Genomic DNA, 18,952 nt, shown 5'->3' with positions numbered 1-18,952 from the left:
GAAGTGACAAGATTTGTACGACACGAAGTGCGAGTGGAAACAGCCCGAGCCGGACCTCACCCTGGTCCACACCCAAGGCCCGGCGACGCAGGGGACGGCTCCCATGGCCAATCCTCGGAAGGGACCACAGAACCCGGGCACATTCTGCTCCACCTCCGCTTAAGTTTCATGAAACAAAGGCAGCGCTCGGGAGGGTGGGCACGCCGGTGAAAGGGAAGGGTACTTCCGAGATAAACAATGGGGCAGGACGAGAATAGCAGCTCCCAGCGAGGCCTGAATGGGCAGCGCACAGAGGCTGGGCGTCTCCATCTCCCAGGAGGATACTGGGAAAGGAACAGAGCTGCACGTGGCAGCACGTGCCTCTGGGGCCTGCCCATGTGACCAATCCCGAGTGAGATGAGGCGAAGAAGGGGCAGAAGTGATGGCACTCCGCGCTCATGTAGCACTCAATTCAATCCTATGCCATCACTGCAACTGATGGAGACGGGGGTAAGGGCAGTTGGCGTGCAGTCCGATTTATAAAGTGCCCGTGATCCTGCCTGGATGGGCTACTTCACCATTCTTAATGTGTGCCCCTTTGCTTCTGGGACAGGTATTGCACTGTCAGGATTATTCTGTGCTATGATTTATTGGTTTCCGACCCAGGTACGACTCTTCCTGCCACGCTTTCCCTCTGCTACTAGAGCCATTGTTAAAAGTTGCCCAATAGAATCCTGGAACTCCCCCCCCCCCCCCCCGCCTCCCCTCCCAGAAATTGTGGCTCGAGAAGTGGGGAAAATACAAGATTGTAAATTGTGGGTTATAGCCTACAGAAATTGGATATGCGTGTAGTTTATCGCAGGTTTTACTCTGTTTTGCATACATGCCAACCCTTCCGATTCAGGTAGGATGAGGGACTACCGATTTCGAGGCTAGTCTCTCACCTCCCGATTCCTGCTTCCAAAACCCCGATTCCTCTGAGGGCTTCAGGTGGGACTGGTCTAGTGATACTCACAGTATTCATAGTAAACTGTTCATTCAGGCCAGTGCGCAACATTTCTGTCCTGCAATATAGTGCCTGCTCTGTGCTCCTGACAGGTTAAGTGCAAAAAACATGTATCTGCATTTCTGATATCCGATCCTGCAGCAGCAAACTTTTGTCCTAAACATGGCAATAGACCAGATTCAGGCCTCGATAGAAGTCAAGAGGGGAAAAACAGTCTCCCGACTATTCGTCTAAAATCTTCCACTTTCCTCTATTAAAATGTTGGCATGTATGGTATTGCACCAAGTACTTTGCCTGCTTCCAACATGTATGAGTCTAGGTGTAATACCACTCACCAGTGGTGTCCTGCTAAACGTAATACTCCAGCAGGCCACTCCCAATGATCGATACCGAGTCCATCTTGGTTCCTGTGGCCTAAGGGTTCTTCTCAATTGCTTCTATGGGATCCCTTCAGAATGTGAGAATGTGCAGCAGGCAACAATGCTCGTGGTTCTAGCTCAGAGGCATGGGCGTAGGAGACACTAAATTTCTGGGGGGGACAGGGACAATCTTGTGGACTTTCCAGTGACCCTATACAAATCGCCCATTGTGAGAGACCGTACGCGCGTTAAATGTATACAATCGCATAGTTATGAAGAGAAATATTAAGAAAGGCAGGAAAGTAGTGGACTTGGAAGATGTACTGGCTACTCAAATGTGGTACTAAGATCATCCTTCTCAGTTGCTAAATGGTGACAATTACAAAGAAATGAAACTGAGGGACTTGAGACAAAAACTTCACTAGCAGTATCCTGAGCCGAGATACCATCAGGTGTAAAACTCCACATAGTTTTAAGAGCAATAGAGAATTGTGAAACACAGAACTAGGAGAGAGTGTGAGTGTGTGTGAGCTGCACGAAGGCTCAAACATGGTGCAGGTAACCTCTAGCCTATAGTCCACCAGTACTCTGCCATAGCCTGCCCTTGCACCCAAAATATGTAAGGGAGTGAGTAAAAATTTAAAGTCACTTAGCTGAAAATCTAATTTGTACAGTGTTCAAAAGCATAATTTTTCCTGAAATCCCACTTGAGTGTCCCTAATTCAAGATGACCCACAGCTGTCACATACAAACACAAACAGAAAGCTTGGAGGGCATGTGGCACTTGGCACATGTTTTATCAAGAAGATGCCCTAGCAGGGCTGACACTTCTAAAGGTGGACAGGCACCGACTGGTGCAGTAAGGTCATAAAGGCTACACACATTTTAAATGCTGGTTCAAGAGTGTGAGTAAATCTCTTGCACTTTTTGTGAATCACAAACACAAGCGGCTTAAGTAGGAAAATCAATTTTTAATTTGGGAACACTGTCAGGCCATTAATGGTAAAAGATTTGAAAATGGACAGTGCTTTAAATGGGCCGGTACTCACCGGTACTGAGTACCGGCACTTCCGAATGTTCTGTCCGCCAGTACCGGCACTTTTCTTAGTTGAGGGAAGAGTACCGGTACCCTCATTGAGAGCACAGCAGGCTCAGGTTCAGTGACTCCTCCAGCTCAGGGCAGACGCCGCTTTGCTTACGAGGAGCTTGCAAGTCACAGAGCGCATGAAAGGCGTTTGCAGAGTCGCTGCTGGAGATTCCAGCAGTGCTCAATTGAATGGCCCCACTGCAGAGGTCTGAGAGGGCTTGCCCTGTGTCATGCTGTGATCAACAGTACAGGGTCTAAACCGACCCTGCACTGTTGATCAGGTGCGCAACAGCTATCAGCTTAAAGTGTTCCTCCATCAGGCATGTGAAATGGGCTGCGGCTGCCAGTCATTAATCCTGTCCGATTTAGGGAAGTGCACGAGCAGCAGCGCCAAATAATCTTCTACCTTCCCAAAGATGTTTTTTTCACCTTTTAGTTCAGCACAAAGGCTGCTTTCCTTTGTGTGCCCCTCTGTTGAAGCAGGAAACGAAGATGTAAAGTGGATAAATTATGTTTATTCAAGTAGTAACATCATAAGGGCCCAAACGCAGATGGAAATAGTAACGTGTGAAGAACAGCTCTCAAACAATCCAATCAGCAGAACATTCTATAACGTTATTTATATAAGATAAATGAACGTCCCAACAGATGCCATAATCAACACTAGTCTACCAATGAAATAAAGATGTGTTTTTTTCAACATAAACGCATTCCTTATGCGTTTTGATATGTGCTGTAACTGATATAGAGGTCATTATGTATCATCATATCTTACCCTTAGCCCCACCGCTAGCCCCGCCCCTTTCCCACACCTCTAACTAATTTTAATGAGTACCTGCACTTATTTTTCCCATTTAAAGCACTGATAATGGGGCAACTCAGTTTACACTTGCCGCGCCTGCAAAAAGGGCCCTCATATTTTTCTCCGGGTTCAGAGTGGTTCTGCCTGAATAAATGTAGCTTACCATTAATGTTATCAGCGTACTCTATAATATCATTAGATACACAGTGGTCAAGCCATGGGTCTTCCATTTCCCTTGTTGTGGAATGTCATTTCTGGCCAGCGCACTGGAGCTGAGTCTGCGTTACACAAGAGGAGGGTATGGGTTTTAGGCAGAGCCACTGGAATCCTAAAACTGGGGAGCACAACATTTCACTGTCATGTCACACCTGGCTGATCACATGTCAATGTCAGGTAAAATCAAAGTTCAGAAAATAGCAAACTAAAATTGGAGTCAAAGAACAGAAGAGAGGGAGAGGCGCAACGAGAAAGCAAGAAGGAGGCAGGGGGAAAAACGAGTACAACAGACCGACAGATGAATGCAGTGTAACAGCCCTTGGCTTTACTTACAAGTTAACCGAACCAAAAGTCAGTCACTTCAATGGAATAGGTACTCACGCAGGAGGGACCTCACAGTTAGTGGGAGCGTGCTGCTGCAGCCCTTTCGTCTTCAAGCCGGCAACAGACACGGGGGCGAGGAGTCCGAGGTCAGCAAATCAATCAGTGCACTGCCACTGGCTAGGTTGTATGACGATCCATTGGCCTCAACGTCATCACGGGCGTTCGCATTGTGGCAATTACATCGTAAAGGCAGTTACACCAGCCATTTTCACATCGCACGTAGTTGCGACGCAAATGTGGCCATGTAACAGGATCGCGTGTCACATCGGCGACTATACTTAGCACGTCTTGACAACGTTTTTGCGTGCCCTTCTGCCTTATGTTGCCCTCGTTTTTTGTGGCCTTCTGCCCTCTGTTTGCCTCGTTTTTGCGTGCCCTTCTGCCTTATGTTGCCCTCGTTTTTTGTGGCCTTATGCCCTCAGTTGCCCTCGTTTTTTGTGCCCTTCTGCCGTATGTTGCCCTCGTTTTTTGTGGCCTTCTGCCCTCTGTTGCCCTTGTCATTCACCCATCCATCCCAGTAATCCGGGCACCATACACCCATCCATCCATTATGCATCCATCCATTAATCCACCCGCCCACTCCACCCACCCAGCACCCATCCATGCACCCATGCATCCATTCACCCATACACCCATTCATCCCAGCCATCCAGCCACCATCCACCCATCATGCATCCATCCATTAATCATTCATGCATCCATCCATACACCCATGCATCCATTCACCCATACACCCATTCATCCCAGCCATCCAGCCACCATCCACCCATCATGCATACATCCATTAATCATTCATGCATCCATCCATGCACCCATGCATCCATTCACCCATACACCCATTCATCCCAGCCATCCAGCCACCATCCACCCATCCTGCATCCATCCATTAATCATTCATGCATCCATCCATGCACACATGCATGCATTTACCCATACACCCATTCATCCCAGCCATCCAGCCACCATCCACCCATCCACCCATCATGCATCCATCCATTAATCATTCATGCATCCATCCATGCACCCATGCATCCATTCACCCATACACCCATCCATCCAGTATGCATTTTTAAATGGCATGTGACTGTGATGTTTTTAATATTCCGTTTTGCCATCAACATCGCATACAAAACCTGTTTTGCCAAAACCCCTTGTAAAATCTGCAGCATTTTTATATGGCAAAACGGCAAAACCCTTTTTATAATCCCGGTCTTTTATAATAAACCACTGCATTTGCCAAATATAAAACCACCACTTAATCCGCTGCATAAACCACCGCTTAATCCGCTGTATTTGCCAAAGATAACCACCGCTTTGCGCTGTAATGTCATTCACATCGCATGCGTTGTAATTGCATGCGATGTTAATGACATCGCGCAGTCTTAGCATGCGTACTCAAAGCTTGCGATTTGAAGGACGATGCGATGTCAAAGTCGCGGTGTTTTGACACCGATGCTCTAGGTGCTTCCCCACTGGCTCCAGGCAGCTGAGGTGAGAAATAAATCAATCCCGGAGCCTCGGGGGTGCTGCGCCACACAAAGAGTTGAACAGGGCATAGGCAGGGGGGCGAGTGGCCTCTGACGTCACCTTATGCTGGGACTATCGGATCATTGGCGGCTCACAGACAGGTAACTGGAGAGGCGCCAGGTCAAGTGCAGGGCCAGTAGGTCACGCAGCTCCGCTCGCACTTTTTTTCGTGAGCTACAGGCCTACTAATCTCCCTCTCAGAAGGGAGACCCACCCTTGTCCCCTGCGTCCCCCCCACTCCAAAATCTGGGGGGGGATATGTCCCCCGCGTCCCCCACAGTTCCTACGCCCATGCTCAGAGGTGTGGTCTGACCTGTGGCTGTGCGCAGGGTGTTACTACAGCTCACACTCCCTGCTTGAGTATCCGCCTGAGGGCCACCCTTCCTTCTCACCGAGTGCTAAGGTGCCAATCCTACCGTATTGTCGGGTGACAGACCAACATTTGGGTGTATGCGTCAGGTTTGGCACAGTGACCTCCGTACAGGTCTATGGAGGGACTGAAATGAACCGTAAGTTGGAAAACAGTCTAGTGTGTTATGAAGGTGGCAACACAACAGCTACTCCTTTACTCAGGTGGAACCCTAAAACACTGCTGCACCCCATTACCAGTACTTGTAAACGAATTTGCAGCTGTACCCCCAACACAAAGCAAGCAAGAAAAATGCTCCTCCATAAACACAAAAAACAGAAACATTGTCCATAGAAAGTTCCGATTTTGTGGGCATTAATGACATGTACACACACCTCAAAGTTGGACGACTTTAAACTTCACAGTAGTGTGTGGCATAGAAAGACAAAGGTTAAATGCCACAGATCTGCAAACTCAGTCTCCAACCACTTGCCACACTCCTGGTTACACAAGCCCGGATATGAATCTATTCAGCTAAAAATACTTCAACTGTCAAAACAAGGCTTCGTGTTTGCATGTGTCCTGCTGCCTTGTGCGTGCTGGCTGGCTAAAAGGTTGGTGGGCCTGACGCAGCGCACACTAGGAGGTGAGCCCCCATAGAAGCTCCAAATAAAATGATGTGCCTTACTGATTTGCCCAGGATCACACCATTTGGTTGTGGGTAACTGGGGATTTAAAGAAATCTCAATGCTGAAATGTCAGACTTGGACCGGATCCCACCTCCTCAGTAAACCTCCTTCATATTTCTTTACCTGCTGAAGTCAAAGCAGTAACTACAGCATCCGGTGTGAACGGAGGATATGAAGAAAGTGACAGCCCTCTTCTAGGCACTATATTCTGACGGGCACTGCCTCCCATACCACAGTATGTTTATGTTGCGAAAGTGTGTTTTTTAAAAGATAGAAATATTTCATTTGCTTTTGTTAAATTAATATTCCTTTGTTACATAAATGTGCTACTTGCAAGTCAGTGTCAGCTAAAGTGTGTGACGATAGCAAGACTATTTCATCCAAACTCAAGGAAATATTGGTAGGTTACAGAAAATGTGAGTGACACTGACCCAACCCTACCAGCCTTCCGGTGGGTGAGTTATTTTGCTTTGATTCCAAAATGCACGTCAAGGAATTCAATGTGACTAGGTTCAAACCCTTAATATGAAGTCCAGTTAAACCAATAACTTAATAGTGCGGGTAAATAAATACACTCCAGCACAAACTTTCCTAGGAGTATGTGTGTGTGCCAGATTATCATGAGGGCGCGAAAAGTGACAGAAAAAGACGCAGATGGTTTTGCATCCATTTTGCTTGCATTAAAATGCAATTTCTTGTTTTTCCCTCCGCCACCCTCAAATATGGTTCGCGCACACTTCTGCTCAGCTCCTCAAAGTGCCCCCGCAGGCACAAATACCGATGGCGCCCATTGGAACCCTGCTGCTCTAGCTGTCAATGGCCTCACAAGCAAGCCTGTAAGAAGGATGTGTGGGGCCAGGGTTAACAACTATGTGGGGCCCCCCTGATAGGCAGCTCCAGCCTTTGGCCCTACTTAGTGGCACAGACACCATGCTGCCTCATAATGAAGGAGAGCCAAGGCTGGAGAAAAAATCCTTGGCTGCCTTCTCCTTGTGTAACTGCTGCAAGTCTCACAGGAATGGACAGGGTCAGACTGGGACAGAAAATAGGCCCGGACAACAAAATCAAAATAAAAGACACCCCCACCCCCATTAGGGAGTGTGAAAGCTTAGAAAGTGGCCCAGGTTTGGGAATCTAGTGAAGACACGCTGTAGGAGTGTTTTGCAAGGTATGGAAGACTGCAGGGATTGGAGCTTGCTTCAGGCAATGTTTGTTTTAATATGAGGGAAATCCTCAGGAGTAAAAACAGGTCCAAGCAGACCACGAAACAGGCCTACAGACAGCAAAAATATTAACCGGCCACACGCTGGCCTGTCACGATAGCCCGTCCACACACCCCAATTGCCGAATAGGCATGTCCGACCTTGCGACTGGACCGTCCCCCTTTGGCGCGCGCGTGTTTTGTCGTCTATTCATCTGCGCTCGGAAGCCTCGGCAGTCCAGGCAAGCCCGGGGCTCCCTACCCTCTGTGAAGCCCGGGGCTCCCTACCCTCTGTGGAACCCCTCCTGCCCCCGCCAGGTGCTCGAACCGGCTTGGCCGGCTTTTCATACACGATCTAATATCACACCATGTGAACCAGCTCGGGGTGCCCGGCTCACACCAAGCCTTATTTAAATAGCAAATCTGGAAAAAGAGAAAAACAGACTACAGGAAGTGCTAGTGGAAAGATTTTACTGTAAAATTGGATTGAAATGTAGACATAATATCCTAGATCAAAGAACACCCTTTACAAATAAATAAAGGAGACATGGTAGCGGTTACATCAATATGTTATGTAGAATACCACAGCACACCTTGGGCGCTTTCCAAGCCAGGTAGTAATATGAATGCACTGGATTTATGCACCACGGGTACAAGTCATAAAAAACAGAAGTGGGGGGCGGGGACGCTGTTACCGGAAGTGACGTCACGACAGGAAGTAATGTCACGAAATGTGCCGAGCTTCTCGCCCAAGAGAGGCCAAAGTGGGAAGTCCAGCTGTTAGACAGGGTGGACGGCGTCCCCCCGGTAAAATAAGTGAGGGGACGCCGTCCACCCACGTGGTACCCCGACTCGAGCCCTGGGTATAGTTACAAACCAAAGCAGCGCTGCACAAGAGAGGGGGCATAGTCATAGAACGGGCGCGCACGGTGAACTGGTGGGGGAAGGGCTTGGCTGTATACAGTAAAGAGATGGAGGTATAGGGAGGCACAAGTCCTGGGAAAAATAGTAAGGATGCTAAGTTGCCTATTTAGTTCACAATAAGGTCACAGACAGTGACAGCACAGTATGTGTTATTTAATCCTTAGAATTGAACCAGCTTATTTTACAATAACAGTCATTTAGCGTAATTCAAATACATTTTAAAAGAACATTTTAGGTTTGTTTTACAAATTAGTAAATTACGTGTAGGCTTTCCATATAGAAATTGGTACTTTACCCCGATATAGCGGATACTATTCATAAAGAGACACGGGGAACTTGGTATTGCAACCTTAAACTGTATTTAGGGAGTAAACAAGATATACTTGGGGTTCATTTGATGGTAAAAGGATTCATGTGAATTTCTCCGACACTTCTTAGACAGGAAATAAAAAAAACAGCCCTACTTCGCTTCTTGCACACAAAGAGCTGATCCCATTGGGAGGGGGTTTGAAAATACACTGAAGCCAGGATACACGTTCGAACATGGAGGGTGTTCCTTTAAAATGGAAGCCATTTACAAAGGACCCAGGTATTCCTATTGTGACCTCTTTATGATGCACATTTCCTATCCTTGGCTCGGTCGGGGATTTGTGGGTTATCAAAATTGGAAAAAATTGAGAGCTACCAGTTTCTGCCCCCCTCCCCTTTACTTACTTAGTAAACGTCCCCAGAATCTGGTTACCGGCTCTCTCCGTCTGCAGTGACAAAACCACACAACCCACAATGAAAAGCCAATTGGAAAAGCAGGGTCCAGAAAGAGATAGTCTGGTGCTGAGCAGAGGGGTGCACTCCTTAAAACAGTAGTGTTTCTCAAGCTCGTAGTGGAGTGTTCTTGAGGGGTCAGCAGTAGGCTTTGATGGGGATTGGGAAAAAGTGCATACGATCGACTATAAGAATCAACTTAATACTGTTGAAAACAAAGGTTCTGGGCTCACAACGATTTGTGCTTTAGTTAATAATGATAAATGGAGTGTGGCAGCAAGGAGAAGTTTAAGAAGATTCCTTTAAGCTAAAAACCCCAAACTGCAGAGTGACTGGATCCCAAAAGTACTGTGGGACCATACAAATGCTGATGATGCGCTCTACAAATCCATGTAACATAAAGGGAATGACTGCCGTGATGAGACATGGAAGATGGGCGAGAGTTGTATGCAGTACGAGTGGTCAGCGAAGGAGGAGCGACTGAAGGCAACTTCAAGGCAGGTTTCGGCGAATGATGGGACAAAAGGAAGCCTCAGATGCTATGTTGTTCACAATACTGTGTTGCTACCATGATCTAGAAGCCAACTAAGGTGGTTTACATGTATGTGGATTGCCTGGGAAAGGCCCTAAGAAGAAACGCATAAAGGAGATGACTGCAACCGGGAATTGGGTGCATTTGTTATGAGAGGAGTCCACCAATGGAACCTCCGGCTTCTACAAAGTAACTCATTCACCTGAAGCTGCCAGCTTGACTGCGCTATGTTTTGTTATCAATTTTGGAAAAGGTGATGGACAGAGTTTCTGAATGATGCAGAATACTCCTACCCAGTCAAGAGATCAGGGCTTGATCCATCACCGTTTTTTAGCTCACTGCACCATCCCAGCTCAGAACCTGGCTATATGCAAATTAGTTTGTTCCTGTCCCAGTGCATGATGGGAACAGGGCAAACCAAACTACCAAGCCAATTCTTATACTGGGAAGGAGACAAGCTTCCGGGGACCGGTTTCTGGCATTTCAGCCGTCGTCGGCCCGGCTTGTTTGAATCCTGATGGTGCAATGAGCAAGGGACTCACGTCTGAGTATACCCTCCCACACTTAGTTATGCCACAGAGGGACAGGTAAGCAACAGTGATGTGTCTGAAAAAGTTTGTCCAGACTGAAGCAGACTGCGAGGGGCCTATGGAAATCCCATGATGCCTCACAAATTGAGAAGGAGGTGGTACTCAGGCTTCCTTATAGAATGTCCAGCATAGTTTGCATGGCCATGACTGAGGCAGCCCCCGCCCATACACACGGCTAATGCTGCTTCACTCCCTCAGCGTCGCTGCTGGAGTAATTGACAGGGCATTGAGCTACCCTCAGGCCAGCACAAGTGCAGTACAAATAAATCAAAGGCTACATTCCAGCTGCTGAACCAGTTACAAGTCCAATATCCTCCTGCCACCCAAGTAGAGCTTATAAGCATTAGTGTGAGGTGATCAAACATCACTTAAAGGATAAGCAGGAAGCCAGATTACAGGTTACCAGACAACACCAAGCCGCTGTTCTTTGTAGTCTAAGGTACAAATTCAGTCTCACTGCGTCACTCGGAGGTGAGCTGTCTGATCCACCCTCAAAGTCACAGATCTGCATGCAGCATATTGGACTAAATGTAAGGTGGAGATCGTCTCATGTTGTGACAACGTAGGTCTCAAACTCCTGAAAAGGCGAGCAAATCATGTAACGGACTGAATAAAAACATGATTGATCTCGGCCAGACCACGCCTAGTGTCTCACTCCACCCACATCTTTCAGAGGCCTCTCCAGTGATTGCCCCCCTCCACCCACAATCTCTCCAGTTTCTCTAGAAGTCATTCTGCAAGCACAGTTCCTTATTATCTGGTGCCCAGGCCTGATCTGGAAACCATTTCTTCCCTCTCTGTGGGTATGGTTAGCAGGCACTATATTTGTGTTAGCCCGAGGGGGACCATTGTGTACATTTTCACCACCACCAGGAGGAAGCAGAGGTTTGTGAAGAAGCACTATGGCGCCTCAAGACTTGGAACCAACTACTGGCAAACAGCATCTGCCTGCATCCTCTGTTTTAGAAACAGCTAAAACACACCCACCATGGACAAGCAATGCTGGCAGCCCCACCCAATGTTTAGATGTTTTGGGATTACTATTCTACAAATCCACTTAATGCGAAGCGAGTATCGGTGGCTAAAATCCATGTTTGTGCATAGTGCTGTGCGCCAGGGCATGGTCTTGCATGCCCCCCTCCTCCATGATACAGCGACATAAGCGTACCCACAAGATGCGCACAACAGACGTTATAGTTCCGATTTTGGAGAACTGCAATTGCTGAACCAAAAGCAGCCTTGTTACAGCTTTTCACACAGGACCCACATTTTACTATGAGTCCAAACCTCTCTGGGAGAATGGTGAGGGGGTTGGGGGGGTGGGGGTCTGTGGCTACTCAAGGGAAGAAAAGTTTGGACAAAAAGTCACAAACTATGCATATATTCGAACATAGAATGGCTAAAAGCCAATGTTTTTACAAGAAAGACTGGAGGGTAGTTGATGGAATATATTATGTAAGGGTCAGTCTTAGTTCGAAGGAATACCATTTCTAAGAAGCAGAGAGACGTGCTCTCCCAACTCTGGGATTACTCACCCAGTGCCATTTCCTGCATCCTTCTTGTCTCTGCTCTTTTCATACTTTCCCATTCATCTCTCTTCTTACTCTCTTTACTCCCCACCCTCTTCTCCATTTGATTTCTGCCCCACAAGGAAAAGAGTCTGTCGTGAAACGTAGGGTCACACTCAGATCACCGGTGCTAAAAATAATTGGTGGCACTACATAGCAGAAGCAAGGCATAAGGAATTAACACGCATCGATGTCACAGGAAGTGTATATCGCCCCTTCTTTTTGATTGGATGGACCCGGATTTCATGTCAAAGCTCTGGTAGAAACATCTCCCTCCAAAGGGGCAGGTCCCTGAGTCTACCATGCGCAGGACTCTGGAATGCCTCAAGAGCTGAAGCCAAACACACAAAGTCAGGTAACTCCTGCAAAGTGAGCTATCTTGAACTGAGATTGCTAGGAAGAAGGGTTGTGCCGAAGAAAATCGGCCTTAGGTACTGCCTGAACGGGTGCCAACTTCCCCCTCCAACGTTCGACATGCAAGCGCTCTGTTACAGTAAGTCGACAAACAGTGCAATCCACAATGAAAAAATACCTTTATGCAATAATTAAAGAGTTAGCAAGAGAGACTCTGTAGTTAGAGTTACATGCACTTCAATAAGAATGAATTTTCCAGTAAGACTCCTGATCCATTTAACAAAACTTTTCTAAAGTCAAGATCATCTACGTTGACTCTGAACCGTTTGGCATATTTGCACCAAACTCTCTCAAAGGTTACTTCTAGGGAAATCCCAAGAAGTACTAAACCTCATGTTCACTCCTATCGTAATAAAAGGGGAAACAACCTTTACAACGCAACTTTTACAACGCACTACCATTACAACAAAACTTTTACAACGCAACATTAATTACATCGCATGCCATTACAACGCAACCACTACAACGCAACCACTACAACGCATACCACTACAACGCATGTCATTACAACGCAGTCATTACAACGCAGTCATTACAACGCATGTCATTACAACGCATGTCATTACAACGCAGTCATTACAACGCATACCATCACAACGCATACCATCACAACGCATACCATCACAACGCATACCATCACAACGCATACCATCACAACGCATAGTACCCTTACACTATCCAACACTTACCCTACAGTTGCACCCCCTGGAGTTAGAATAGTCATTTTTACCCCTACACTATCCAATATTTACCATACATGCAATGTAATGGTATGCGTTGTAAAGGTAGTTTTTAAAAATTCGTTGTAATGGAATGCGTTGTAGTGGATGCTGCGTTGTAAAAAATGTGTTGTAAAGGTATGCGTTGTAAAAGTATGCGTTGTAACGTCATACATCCTAATAAAAGTGTCACAAGACCACTGACCTCCTGGTCAGGGAACTCCTCTCCGCTCTAGCACCTCCGACGTTGCGCCACTGCACCCAGCACCTCTCGGTCCAGATAAGTGTTTGAGGCACTCCTCCACCCGCAGGCTCTTGCCTGCGCCTCATCGCTGGTGGTCCAGTGGGAGAGCCTTGCTCTTCTGCTAATCCGCTAGGCCAGCTTTCTCCGTTGGTCTGTCTTTACTGTCTGTACTGCTATTGTGCCTGTTTTTCAGTTTTCTAAAATATTTTTCGCTATTACTGTGCCTTGTTGTGTCCTCTGTTTTGTTTTACTTTTATTGTGCCAGTTTCTCGCTGCCCTTTTCCTGCTGCTGCTGCCCTTGCGGCCCTTCCCCCCTTGTCGGTTTCCGGTCCCACCTCCCAGCTGCGCTTCCCTCCCCTGTTCCCTATTTAATGGCGGCCCCTGTGCGAGCAGTTGAGCAAGACCCCTAATTTCCTGGTCAGGGAACTCTGCTCTAGCAGCTCTGTCGTTGCACCGCTGGCCCAACATCTCTCGGTCCAGGTACTTTTGAAGCCCCCCCCCCCCACCCGCAGGCTCCTGCCTGTGCCTCATCCTTGGTGGTCCAGTGGGAGAGCCTTGCTCTTCTGCTCATCTGCTCGGCCAGCCCTCTCTGTTTGTCTGTCTTTTCTGTCTGTACTGTTATTTTGCCTGTTTTTCTGTTTTGATATTTTTCGCTATTACTGTGCCTTGTTGTGTCCTCTGTTTTGTTTTACTTGTATTGTGTCTGTTTTTCGCTGCCCTTTTTCTACCGCTGCTGCCCTACGTCCCCTCCCCCCCTGCCGGTTCCCGCTCCCAGCTCCGTTTCCCCTAATCCGTTCCCTATTTAATGGCGGCCACAGCGCTGGTGCGCCAAAGGCAAGCCCATCTGCGACTGTCCGCGACAAGACTGCGACCAGCGACAGGGATCCTGGTTCTCCGACCACCCACCACTTTGATTAAGCTGCACTCCACGCACTCAACCCCGGAAGGAAAAACTGCCAGCAGTCTACACCGAACACCAGCCACGGCCAAATCTCCTGCAGACACTGTCAACAAACCTTCACCGACCTCTGCACCACCATAGCCACCGCCCTCTCGGTAGACACCAGCGCACCCGAAGCCCTGATGTGCATCCTCCTCAAAGTACGCTCCCTGCACAGACACATAGTGGAGATCTGGAACCTCCTCAACACCCTCTCACCAGACGTCACCTTCTTCATGGAAACCTGGACCAACTCCACCTCTGCCCCAAAGATCGCTACCGACATCCCCAACAGATACATGATCCAGAGGTAGGACCCCACAAACCACCCAGGAGGAGGTCTCGCCATTGCGCACAAGAACTCCCTCTGACTCACCACCACCAGCTCGAACAACTCCTCGTCCCCCATGGAACATCTTCATTTTCAGATCCGTACCACCCCCAGAACGACCCTACTCGGCACACTCGCCTACATACCTCCCGACCACAAACTGTGTTCACCACAACCATCACTGACCTCATTGCGCCACACAAAATTGCCTCCATGGACTATATACTGCCCTGAGACCTTAACTTCCACCTTATCAACCATAGTGACCCCAACTCCTCTGCCCTCCTGGACAACCTTGCCAACATTGGACTGAAACAACTCGTCACCACCCCTACCCACAAGGCAGGACACACCCATGTCCACATCTTCGCAGGCGGTAACCATATCCGTTTCAACCACACCACGCACCCCCCTGGAAGGACCGCCACTGCGTACACTTCTTTTGAAAAAACCACAGCTCACAAACCTACACCACACACACACCGCAAAGAAACTAGAGCAAGGTCACCGAGGAGCACCTCCAATCCATCCTCAACCATGACCCCCTCCTACCACAACCGTCAACTCTACAGCCAATGAACTACACAGATAGATCACCAACTGAGCAGAAAAGCTCGCCTCCCTCCGCAACCCTGACAGACAGCACCCCATGAAAGCCACCTGGTTCACCACTCACCTCAGAGAATCCAGACACACCTGCAGACGTCTTGAGAAATTATAGAGAAACAGCAAAACCTCAGAAGATTGGACCACCTACAAGAATGCCATGACAGAATGCCACCAACACATCAGATCCACCAAAAGGACCTTCATCCAGAACAAAATCCTTGCCAACTCCAGCAACTTGAAGGAACTCTTCAGTATCATTCAGGAATTCACCCAACCCCCCAGTGAAGCCTCGGACATCACACCCTCCCAGTACCTCTGCAACAAACTTGGCCCCTACTTCCCTCTGAAAATCGAGACCCTCTATGACAACTTCAACAAACAGACATCAAAACCAATCCTTCCTATAGCAACGCCAGCCAGTCTACCATCTCCACCTGGACCCCAGTCACCACCAAAGACACCGCCACGATCATGAAGAGCATTCCTTCACTCAGAAGCCCCCACGGACCCCTGCCTGCTGCACATCTTCCACAGAGCCACCACCGCCATAGCACCCGAGCTACAACGCACCATCAATGACACCTTTGAATCCGGCACATTCCCAGACGACTGGAAATGCGCAGAAGTCAAGCCCCTCCTCAAAAAGCCCTCTGCAGACCAGACGGACCTCCAAAACTACAGACCTATCTCTCTCCTCCCCATCGCAGCTAAAGTCACAGAGAAAATCGTCAACATCCAGCTAACAAACTTCATCTAAGACAACTCCATCCTCGACCCTTCCAAATCAGGATTCCGCAGCAACCACAGCACTGAGACCACCCTCCTGGCTGCCACAGATGATATCCGCATTCTCCTCGTCTAGGGCCACACCACGGCCCTCATCCAACTAGACCTCTCTGCAGTCTTCGACACAAGTCTCCAACCGCACTCTCGCCACCAGACTCCACAATGCCAGCATACAGGGAACCGCCCTCGATTGGATCAGCTCCTATCGAACCCAAAGAATCAGACTCCTGCTTTTCTTCTCTGAACCCTACAGAGAGTAACTTCGGAGTACCCAAAGGATCATCGCTTAGTCCCACGCTCTTCAACATCTACATAGCCTTCCTCGCCGCTATCGTTAGACAGCATGGCCTCAGCATAGTATATTACGCCAACGACACCCTGTTCATCCTCTCCCTCACAAAGGATCCCCACACCACCAGACTCAGCTTCCAGGAAGGAATGAAAGACGTTGCATCCTGGATGAGCAGCAGCTGTCTGAAGCTCAACTCGGAAAAAACAGAAGTCCTTGTCCTCAGACCCATCCCCTCAGCATGGGACAACACCTCGTGGCCCACCGCAAGTCATAAACAAATGCACCCTTTGTGAATGCTGCAATATGTACCTTTACTAAATGTAATACATTTTGTTGTCATGGGGATCGGAACAGACTGGCCAGAGAAAGGCGGCATACTGGAAATGGAAGTGTTGAAAAACCTGGAAAGCAAACAGCAAGTGGGGAGCAGGGGGCCCAAGATGAAAAGGCAAAAACAAAGGGGCATAAAAGTTACTGACAAAAACGAGATAGAGGGGCATCAGAGCATTTAAAAATCATATAAAAAAAATAGGATTCACGCAAAAAAAGTACCACAATCAGAGCGCAAGCAGTGCAGAAGAACCCTAGTCAGTCAGTATTTATTTATTTATAAAGTTTTATATGATATCAAAAATAAAAACACAGCCATAGTGAAGCAGACATGCGGTGACCAATGAAAAGGAAGAAAATAAGACTGATAACTTAGCCAACCAATGGTAAGTAATCTGTGGGCCAAAAGCTCCTTTTTTAGTTTTTTTTCTAGAAACAATAGATTGTTGTAAGCGACACACTGTCTCAGGTGAGGCCTCAAAAGAGTAAGGGCACATCCATTCACCAAGACTACGTGGATGGGTAGGACCAGAACACCAATGGTGCACCTAAAAAGGAGAAAAAAAACATTTTCTTGTCATTTGGATTCTCTTATCCACATGCTATTTTACAATTCTGTAATCTATGATTCTGCCACAGATTTTGCTCATCACGAGGAACAGATCCCCCCAAAAAATATATACGAATTGCACTGCCCAACTGTGCACGCCAATGTGGAGCGAATACTGTGGACACAGGGCTGGAATTAAGGCACAGATGCTTTGGGTGGGACGAGGGCCACAGCTGATTTGGTGAAATGGGATGCTCAGAATCACTGTAATGGGCAGAAGGCAAAGGTCATACACACCTGCTTTGGGTGGGATAAGGATACACTAATAATAGCATAAAACAAGTGTGGGCGGGACAAGTGAAACAAGATGGCCTCGCCAATTGGCGACCGGATGGGTAAGTTTGCGAGATATTTCCCCTGGGCACGCAAACAGTGTCCTCAAACAGGAAAAACACAAATTGAATGGGCGGAACAAGCAATTTTGCATGCTTGATGAATTCTGTGTAGTTTGCGGAGATTTTTTACAGTTTCGGTGAACTTTGCGTAACGCGACTACGCAAATTCCACCCACCCCATATACATATTTACAGTGTATATGTTCACATGCAACCGATATAGTCATGCCTTGCTAGTTGTTTGTCACAGCAGACCTATCATTGCGTGAAACAATACACAAGTTGACATTAAAAACAAGCATTATGGCAAAGCCAGTAGGTTTCGCCTATAAGTAATCTATCGGCTTTTTTTTGTTTTACATGTTGCACAGCAGCACCAGCTGCTGTGCAACATGGCTTAAAGTATAAAAAAGCTTTGACGCGGCCAGCACTCAACGAGTCATAGCACTTTTTTCCCCCCTTTAAGCCATGTTACAAAACAGTGTGGAAGGTTAGGGAAGAGGCAATGCATCGGGGAGCAGAAGAAGGGTGGGCGAATAACAATGGAGAGGGGATGGTGGGGAAACACAGGCGGGTGAAGGAGAATTACTTCTGGGCTCAATAAGAGTGTATGTCCAAAAGTAACAAAAGAGTACCTGCGGCCAGTGAAAGGGAACTAGCCACAGGAAGCTGTATTCAGTCCATACTCCAGAGCATGACAACACATAGAAGCCCCAGGAGGAAACTGAGGCGAGGAGGAGGTGTTGACCAAAGGTAAATAAAGAAACACAAATTACGTGGGAGCCGACCAATGGTAAGTAGAGGTACGTTATGGGTGGGCTTTAAGCCCCTTTTCAGATGTTCTTGTTAAGAAACACTAGCTTTCGCAGACAGGTGAAACCTAAAAACCATGTATGTATTGTTCATCCAAAAAAATGACATGCAATACGAGTGTTTTCCATAAAGGTCAGCAATCAGGTGATTAATGTGCGCCATAAGGCACCCTCCCGCCTGTGCCAGCGCTACGTAAAAAATTATAATATAATACTAAATAAATGCTCACAAATGTAGAAGTGATCTTGCATACTATAAGTCACGCACACAAATGCTTAATAAATAGGTTAATTAACCCTGTAAACGATACAGAGTGACATTTTAAAACAACCCGGATGTCTGCTTGGCAAGTTGAAAGACTGCAGTTATCGCCGAGTAAACACCGTGCGCCGAGTATTGTGTTTAAAGAGAACGTTCTGGTTCAAACACCCTGATAGGGGAGAGCGTGGCTCTCAATCACAGCCACAAATGAGTCTAGCCAGCATTGTTAGCCCACAAATCACCTCATTTGCTGCGATCCAGCCACAGCCCGGTTTACCTTTAGCACTGAGCCA

This window comes from Lissotriton vulgaris, chromosome 7 (genome assembly GCF_964263255.1).
Source record: "Lissotriton vulgaris chromosome 7, aLisVul1.2, whole genome shotgun sequence".
Classification (NCBI taxonomy): Eukaryota; Metazoa; Chordata; class Amphibia; order Caudata; family Salamandridae; genus Lissotriton; species Lissotriton vulgaris.
The sequence above is the reverse complement of the archived record's forward strand: the minus strand, read 5'-3'. Positions refer to the sequence as shown.